This window comes from Coregonus lavaretus (assembly GCF_964263955.1).
Source record: "Coregonus lavaretus genome assembly, chromosome: 33".
NCBI classification, from domain to species: Eukaryota; Metazoa; Chordata; class Actinopteri; order Salmoniformes; family Salmonidae; genus Coregonus; species Coregonus lavaretus.
Window position 1 is genome coordinate 2,333,984 of NC_140020.1, and position 7,785 is coordinate 2,341,768.

Sequence of the window (7,785 nt, forward strand, 5' to 3'; positions counted from 1 at the left end):
AACAACATGTTATAAAGACCAGTGTTGTCCTACATTCATATAACTTTCCCACAACATGTTATAAAGACCAGTGTTGTCCTACATTCATACAACCTTCCCACAACATGTTATAAAGACCAGTGTTGTCCTACATTGATACAACCTTCCCACAACATGTTATAAAGACCAGTGTTGTCCTACATTCATATAACCTTCCCACAACATGTTATAAAGACCAGTGTTGTCCTACATTCATACAACCTTCCCACAACAACATGTTATAAAGACCAGTGTTGTCCTACATTCATACAACCTTCCGACAACATGTTATAAAGACCAGTGTTGTCCTACATTCATACAACCTTCCCACAACAACATGTTATAAAGACCAGTGTTGTCCTACATTCATACAACTTTCCCACAACAACATGTTATAAAGACCAGTGTTGTCCTACATTCATACAACCTTCCCACAACATGTTATAAAGACCAGTGTTGTCCTACATTCATACAACCTTCCCACAACATGTTATAAAGACCAGTGTTGTCCTACCTTCATACAACTTTCCCACAACAACATGTTATAAAGACCAGTGTTGTCCTACATTCATACAACCTTCCCACAACAACATGTTATAAAGACCAGTGTTGTCCTACCTTCATACAACTTTCCCACAATATAACGTCATAAAGACCAGTGTTGTCCTACATTCATATAACCTTCCCACAACATGTTATAAAGACCAGTGTTGTCCTACCTTCATACAACCTTCCCACAACATGTTATAAAGACCAGTGTTGTCCTACATTGATACAACCTTCCCACAACATGTTATAAAGACCAGTATTGTCCTACCTTCATACAACCTTCCCACAACATGTTATAAAGACCAGTGTTGTCCTACCTTCATACAACCTTCCCACAACATGTTATAAAGACCAGTGTTGTCCTACATTGATACAACCTTCCCACAACATGTTATAAAGACCAGTGTTGTCCTACATTCATATAACCTTCCCACAACATGTTATAAAGACCAGTGTTGTCCTACATTCATACAACCTTCCCACAACAACATGTTATAAAGACCAGTGTTGTCCTACATTCATACAACCTTCCCACAACATGTTATAAAGACCAGTGTTGTCCTACATTCATACAACTTTCCCACAACAACATGTTATAAAGACCAGTTGTTGTTGTTCCTTTACGGTCAGTGTTAACCGTTGGACTTCACGAGTCGTGTTTTGTTTGTTTGTTAGTACTTTAATTAAATAAAGTCATGTTTCTTTCACACGCTGCGCCTTGGTCTACTCCCTTTCAAGACGATCGTGACAGAAAAACCCACCATACAACGACCAAGCAGCGTGTCCAGGAGCAGGCAGACTGGACATGGGAGGAAGCGCCGGGAAAGGAGATGGAGAGGCTGGCGATGGCCCAGGTGGGCAAAGTGTGGTCCTGGGAGGACATGCTCGGGGGCAAGGGACCTTGGGGTAGGATCAAGGCCCTGGCGAGAGAGGAGCAGCGGCGTCAGCAGTGCCATCGTCGGACGGACGAGAGGCACCCCCAAGAATTTTTTAGGGGGGGGCACACGGCATGGGCGACTGGGCAGCAGGAGGCTGCCACAGGGTGTATTGGGCGATTTGGAGAGGAGGCCACCGGGTTTGGGGGGCCAGAAGGCAGGTTCGCGGAGCCTGGATGGAGAGCGGAACCAACTTCCCGTGCTCAGGCATGGCAGCATGGGACGGGGCAGGTTCCGCGGTATGCGGAGCGGCGTACTGTGCCACGAGTGGGCCGGCATAGTCCTGTACGTTCTGTGCGAGCACCCCGCACGTGTCGTGCGAAGGTGGGTATGCAGCCAGGACGGAGTGTGCCGGCTCAACGCTCGTGGTCTCCAATGCCTCTCCGCGGTCCCGGATTTCCTGCTCCAGTGTCACGTGCTGTTATGCCAGTACGGGTACACAGCCCTGTACGTCCTGTGCGGATGCCACACACAGTGCGTGTGAGGGTAGGCATTCAGCCAGGACGGGTGGTGGCCGCTCTTCACTCCAGGTCTCCTATCCGTCTCCACAGCCTGGTTCGGCCTGTCCCTGCTCCACGCACCAAGCCTACGGGGTGCGTCGCCAGTCCAGCCCGGCCTGTTCCTGCTCCACGCACCAAGCCTACGGGGTGCGTCGCCAGCCCAGCCCGGCCTGTCCCTGCTCCACGCACCAAGCCTACGGTGTGCGTCGCCAGTCCAGCCCGGCCTGTTCCTGCTCCACGCACCAAGCCTACGGGGTCGTCGCCAGCCCAGCCCGGCCTGTCCCTGCTCCACGCACCAAGCCTACGGGGTGCGTCGCCAGTCCAGCCCGGCCTGTCCCTGCTCCACGCACCAGACCTACGGTGTGCGTCGCCAGCCCAGCCCGGCCTGTCCCTGCTCCACGCACCAAACCTACGGTGTGCGTCGCCAGCCCGGCCCGGCCTGTTCCTGCCACTCGCACCAAGCCAGGGGTGCGAGTCGCCAGCCTGGTCCAGCCTGTTCCTGCCACTCGCACCAAGCCAGGGGTGCGAGTCGTCAGCCTGGTCCAGCCCGTTCCTGCTACTCGCACCAAGCCCGGGGTGCGAGTCGTCAGCCTGGTAAGACCGGTCAGCTGCTCCACAACGGAGCGTAAGCAATCCGCTCCGTCAATGTCCAGTCCAGATCCAGCCAGCGGGGTCAGACCGGACCAGGGGCGCTACGGGGGAATTATGGAAGGGTGGGGGTCAAGGCCGGAGCCGGAGCCGCCTCCGAGGAGGAATGCCCACCCAGCCCTCCCCTGTTTGGGGTTTTGTTAAGACGCGGTCGCAGTCCGCGCCTTTAGGGGGGGGGTACTGTCACACCCTGGCTCTGGGACTCTATATGTTGAGCCAGGGTGTGTGCATTCTATGTGTTCATTTTCTATGTTGGGCATTCTAAGTTGTTCTATGTCTATGTTTGCATGTGTGACTCCCAATCAGAGGCAACGAGTGTCAGCTGTCGGCTGGTTGTCTCTGATTGGGGGCCATATTTAATCTGTATGTTTTCCCTTGGGTGTTGTGGGTTTTTGTTCCTTTACGGTCAGTGTTAACCGTTGGACTTCACGAGTCGTGTTTTGTTTGTTTGTTAGTACTTTAATTAAATAAAGTCATGTTTCTTTCACACGCTGCGCCTTGGTCTACTCCCTTTCAAGACGATCGTGACACCAGTGTTGTCCTACATTCATTATTATTATTATTATTATTATTATTATACAACCTTCCCACAACATGTTATAAAGACCAGTGTTGTCCTACATTCATACAACCTTCCCACAACATGTTATAAAGACCAGTGTTGTCCTACCTTCATACAACTTTCCCACAACAACATGTTATAAAGACCAGTGTTGTCCTACATTCATACAACCTTCCCACAACAACATGTTATAAAGACCAGTGTTGTCCTACCTTCATACAACTTTCCCACAATATAACGTCATAAAGACCAGTGTTGTCCTACATTCATACAACCTTCCCACAACAACATGTTATAAAGACCAGTGTTGTCCTACATTCATACAACTTTCCCACAACAACATGTTATAAAGACCAGTGTTGTCCTACATTCATACAACCTTCCCACAACATGTTATAAAGACCAGTGTTGTCCTACATTCATACAACCTTCCCACAACATGTTATAAAGACCAGTGTTGTCCTACCTTCATACAACTTTCCCACAACAACATGTTATGAAGACCAGTGTTGTCCTACATTCATACAACCTTCCCACAACATGTTATAAAGACCAGTGTTGTCCTACCTTCATACAACTTTCCCACAATATAACGTCATAAAGACCAGTGTTGTCCTACATTCATATAACCTTCCCACAACATGTTATAAAGACCAGTGTTGTCCTACCTTCATACAACCTTCCCACAACATGTTATAAAGACCAGTGTTGTCCTACATTCATACAACCTTCCCACAACAACATGTTATAAAGACCAGTGTTGTCCTACCTTCATACAACTTTCCCACAACAACATGTTATAAAGACCAGTGTTGTCCTACATTCATACAACTTTCCCACAATATAACGTCATAAAGAGCAGTGTATCCTCCTACCTTTCTGTAGACGATGATGTTGGGAGAGTCCTGATCAGGGTCTGCTGTCCCCACTCCACTCTGGTCCTGGCTGGACTGGTTCATACTGTAGCTGGGGGATGAGTTCTGTCGTCTCTCTCTCTCCTTCGCTCTCTCTCTCCTTCGCTCTCTCTTCTCAGCCTTTCTCCTTCGCTCTCTCTCTCCTTCGCTCTCTCTCTCTCTCCTTCGCTCTCGCTTCTCAGTCTTTCTCCTTCGCTCTCTCTCTCCTTCGCTCTCTCTTCTCTGCCTTTCTCCTTCACTCTCTCTCTCCTTCGCTCTCTCTTCTCAGTCTTTCTCCTTCGCTCTCTCTCTTCTCTTCTTCTGTCGCTGGAGGCTGGGGAAAGAAGACATTAGATCCATAGCTGTCTCTTATCTTCTCTTTCACTGCCTCTATTCTTTTTTCTCTCACAGTATAACTCTAATGAATCGTGATGATGCAGCCGATAACAGTGTAGTCTAATGTTGGTATTGTGGGGCTCTTGTGATCAACACCAAGGACACCAGAGAGCGTTTTATTCCGTTTTGAATTGAGGTTTTGAGAATACAGTGGCTCAAAGCATTACCTGAACTTATTTCAATCCCACATTGACAGACCAACGCCAGAAAGAGAGAGAAGTCAAAATGGGTATGTTCTCTAAACTGGCTAAATCGACAAATGGAAATTGCTTCACTTTCAAATGAAGAATGAATTCTACTCAGTTCAGATGTCCACCTTCACTTCCTCTGTATGGCCATGTATAATATAATAATATTATAATATATGCCATTTAGCAGACGCTTTTATCCAAAGCGACTTAATGTCACCTGTAAATGGTGTTGGTGTTGTCAGCATGAAGCCTGGCATATGGAGCTCCTATCAGATCAGAACAGCCTATTAGGATCACAGGACGTGCAGAAATGGGATCCCCTGTAGCTCAGTTGGTAGAGCACGGTTCTTGCAATGCCAAGATAGTGGATTTGATTCCTGGGACCATGCATACATAAAAATGGTATGCACGTATGACTGTATTCCAGCATTCAAGACCCGGAACGTTGCCTGCAGCTCTCTGAGGATCCGATAGGGCCTTTTCAATTCCACCTTCCTTCCCAGGGCTCCAGGCATTCCGCCTTTCCAGCCTGCTGCTGCCGGCTGGCGCCTGACGGGCTGACACCTGTCACAATACAGGCATCTGTGAGCTGTGGCGTGAGCAGAGGAAGAGATGAGGTGAATACCCAAACAGCCTCTGCTTTACACTCATTGTCTACCATACCATACGCTCAGAGGTACAAGTTGCCCCTAACCACAGATCTAGGATCAGATTACTCTACCCTGAATCCTAACCTTAACCATTATGGAGATGATACAATATCTGACCCGATATCAGTGTGATTAGAGGCAACTTCTACCTGCTGTATATGAGACAGTCAGACCTCCAGTCTGCAGAGGTGGGATCTAAATCAAACTTCAACCAGATCAGACGGATCAGATCAGCAGTGGGATCAGATCAGACGGTGGCAGCAGTGGGATCAGATCAGACGGTGGCAGCAGTGGGATCAGATCAGACGGTGGCAGCAGTGGGATCAGATCAGACGGTGGCAGCAGTGGGATCAGATCAGACGGTGGCAGCAGTGGGATCAGATCAGACGGTGGCAGCAGTGGGATCAGATCAGACGGTGGCAGCAGTGGGATCAGATCAGACGGTGGCAGCAGTGGGATCAGATCAGACGGTGGCAGCAGTGGGATCAGACGTTCAGGCACACTGTACATATTGTACTAATTAACATTGATGTCAAAGGGGAGAACGGTAAGCCAATGCTGTCCTGTCTGCGTTGATGATCCTGTGCGTGTGTGTAAAACGGCAGGATGAACCCGGGTCTCCCACAGGAGAAAGCAACATGTTGACCGTTAGACCAAGAGAAAATTGACCTTTTGGCCCAGGGGCAGACACTAATCAATAACCTCATCTCCCTGTGGGCTCCCTGTCACCTGGCTTAGATCAATAACCTCATCTCCCTGTGGGCTCCCTGTCACCTGGCTTAGATCAATAACCTCATCTCCCTGTAGGCTATCACCTGGCTTAGATCAATAACCTCGTCTTCCTGTAGGCTATCACCTGGCTTAGATCAATAACCTCATCTCCCTGTGGGCTATCACCTGGCTTAGATCAATAACCTCATCTCCCTGTAGGCTCCCTGTCACCTGGCTTAGATCAATAACCTCATCTCCCTGTGGGCTCCCTGTCACCTGGCTTAGATCAATAACCTCATCTCCCTGTGGGCTCCCTGTCACCTGGCTTAGATCAATAACCTCATCTCCCTGTAGGCTCCCTGTCACCTGGCTTAGATCAATAACCTCATCTCCCTGTGGGCTATCACCTGGCTTAGATCAATAACCTCATCTCCCTGTAGGCTATCACCTGGCTTAGATCAATAACCTCATCTCCCTGTAGGCTATCACCTGGCTTAGATCAATAACCTCATCTCCCTGTGGGCTATCACCTGGCTTAGATCAATAACCTCATCTCCCTGTAGGCTATCACCTGGCTTAGATCAATAACCTCATCTCCCTGTAGGCTCCCTGTCACCTGGCTTAGATCAATAACCTCATCTCCCTGTGGGCTCCCTGTCACCTGGCTTAGATCAATAACCTCATCTCCCTGTGGGCTCCCTGTCACCTGGCTTAGATCAATAACCTCATCTCCCTGTAGGCTCCCTATCACCTGGCTTAGATCAATAACCTCATCTCCCTGTAGGCTCCCTGTCACCTGGCTTAGATCAATCATCTTTCTCTCTCTGTTGGATGTCACACACATGCAGGCAGGAACGTAGTACATACGCACACGCGAATACACAGAGAGAGAGAGAGGAGAGAGAGAGAGAGAGAGAGAGAGAGAGAGAGAGAGAGAGAGAGAGAGAGAGAGAGAGAGAGAGAGAGAGAGAGAGAGACAGAGAGAGAGAGAGACGAAGAGAGAGAGAGAGACAGAGAGAGAGACAGAAGAGAGAGGAGAGAGAGAGAGACAGAGAGAGACAGAGAGAGAGAGAGAGAGAGAGAGAGAGAGAGAGAGAGAGAGAAAACCCATAGTCCTCCAACAACAAATCTTATGACATGCACCATTGTGTTGTATCACTGAGAGAAAGCTGTCTTCCTTATGGATTTTTAATATTAATGACCGTAGAGGATTCAGAAGCACCAGGACTTCAACAGGATTCAACATGAATACCAACACATTAGAAAGCAGCAGTGATCTGTTACTATTCTATAGCACTGTGAGATCCCCTGTCCTCCTATAGCAGCTCCTACTGTCCTTCTCTCAGTGTATCTATCGTGTGTGTGTGTGTGTGTGTGTGTGTGTGGTGTGTGTGTGTGTGTGTGTGTGTGTGTGTGAGAATGAGAGAGAGAGAGAGAAAGAAAAAAAAGAGAGAGAGAGAGATTCCCTATCCTATAGCAGCTTCTACTGAGAGAGAGAGAGAGATTCCCTATCCTATAGCAGCTTCTACTGAGAGAGAGAGAGAGAGATTCCCTATCCTATAGCAGCTCCTACTGAGAGAGAGAGAGAGATTCCCTATCCTATAGCAGCTCCTACTGAGAGAGAGAGAGATTCCCTATCCTATAGCAGCTCCTACTGAGAGAGAGAGAGATTCCCTATCCTATAGCAGCTCCTACTGAGAGAGAGAGAGATTCCCTATCCTATAGCAGCTCC

The 7,785-nt window shown here is 48.6% G+C and overlaps 1 pseudogene across 1 annotated transcript in view; it reads right to left on the reverse strand.

The window, feature by feature from the left end:
- Positions 1 to 4,171, reverse strand: part of LOC311108461 (regulator of G-protein signaling 6-like) — a 122,351-nt pseudogene extending 118,180 nt beyond the window's left edge. Inside the window, exon 1 of the transcript in view lies at positions 4,088 to 4,171. The product of the transcript in view is annotated as a regulator of G-protein signaling 6-like (transcript). The remainder of the gene's footprint in view (positions 1 to 4,087) is intronic.
- Between the last annotated feature and the right edge of the window lie 3,614 nt (positions 4,172 to 7,785).